Below are 1,730 nucleotides of genomic sequence, written 5' to 3'. Positions count from 1 at the left end.
CTTGTTCTTTGTTTTCTGTCAGGAAAAAAAAAAAAAAAAAAAAAAAAGGAAAGTTCTTATGCCTGGCCTGTTTCTTAAAAAAAAAAAAAATACACTAAATCCTCCAAGCCTTGTGTACTGTTTTTGCATAGTGTGATATTTTATTCTTTGTTTTGTTCCTGGCATCAAGCTTTATTTGTTGGCACAAAGAAATCTTGTACCTCCAAGTTTGTAACTCAGAGGCAGGGAATGAATTTATAAGCTTTAAAAAAACTTGATCATGGTTTGTTCCCATAACTGTGTAGAAGAGTGTGTCTAAAGCCACACATCACTGATGTAGCTTTGTTTAGTAACTCTTCACAAATAATAACCCTCAAAAAATGACATTGGTCATGAAAGATGGTAAGACAAATTAAAATATTGCAAATAAGCATAATTAAATAAGTGACTCTGTCCTATAATAATAACAACTAAATTTCCTTCTAAGCTAATAAAATTTGAGCTTAATGGCTCAAATACCAAAATTGTTTTTGTGTACTGGAAGTCAAAGGAAAAGAAAGGTGTGGCTTAGCTACTAAATACCACCAATACTGACTTGCTAATTTTGGCACTACACTGCTGAGATTTTGTATTCCTCAACTGGACAACTGACACTATAAAAAATTTTAGGTATACCTTTCATTCCTTCCCCACCATGCAATTTATTCATTTCCCCAACTATCAGATTTTTTTCCTTCTCTTTACTTCTTGGCCTCACTGCAGAACACTTTCAGATATATTAAAAATACAGCTGCATAAATTCTAGAGGGGCAAAATAACCAGTGCCCTAAAATTTCATGGCCTAAATAAACAGGAATAGAGTAGTCAGGACAGTAATTTGAACAGAAATACAAGCACAGCATGCTCCTCATACTACACACACACTGATGTTTCATCTACTTAACCCACAGGCCATTCTGAAGGTAATAACATGCTACCTCAAGAGGCTAGGGTTTCATTACATTTTTAAGAACTAGCAGGTGAGCCCCTATGGCTTGCCAAAACGCATTGTGATGAGCTACAAAATTAATCCGCGCACTCGCTGCTCACCCCGGGCCGCACTGCACCTGGCTAGTGAAATGCCAACAGTGCAGTTTATAGCCGGCCATCCTTGTCCCACAGTTGCAGACCTCAAAGCGCTAAAGCAGGTGGCTAATCTGCAGAGCACTAGTTAGGGGTGGCGGGGGCGGGGGGAGGTGTGAAATATGACCTTGACCGTGTATAGACTACCTAAAAGTGCAAAAGTAAGCTCCTACTCCTTACACTCTTGTGGCAGTTCAGTAGAGACTAGCGAGAGCATCAGGATAGTTGCATTAAGACAAGGATTAAGGTCGGACAAGTTCTCAAATGTCGGCGGGACCTTTTCATGATGCTCCTTGCAGATCCTTCAGTCTCTGCAGCGGCTCGAAGGAGCTACCAGTGCCACCCGCCTCCCTCGGCTCTCCTGCAGCCAGGCCTTGCCCTTGAAGGGCTGCTCCTGGTGAGCTGCAGCCCCGCACCTCCCCGCACACGTGCGCTAGGAAAATCCACAAACGCCAGAGGTTCACGTCCAAAAAGGAGACAGAGGAGTCCTGCAACTTTATTCGAATAAAGGCAGGGAGTCCACTGGGACACACGCCCACAAGGCTTTCTCTCTCTCACGTGTGACACAAAAGGGGCAGACCGGTCCCTGTGACAGGACACTGCTAAATATACGGCGTCTGGAGCCAGTC

The sequence above is a fragment of the Pyrgilauda ruficollis genome, unplaced genomic scaffold (assembly GCF_017590135.1).
Source record: "Pyrgilauda ruficollis isolate IOZ18807 unplaced genomic scaffold, ASM1759013v1 scaffold4, whole genome shotgun sequence".
In the NCBI taxonomy this organism is placed as follows: Eukaryota; Metazoa; Chordata; class Aves; order Passeriformes; family Passeridae; genus Pyrgilauda; species Pyrgilauda ruficollis.
The sequence above is the reverse complement of the archived record's forward strand: the minus strand, read 5'-3'. Positions refer to the sequence as shown.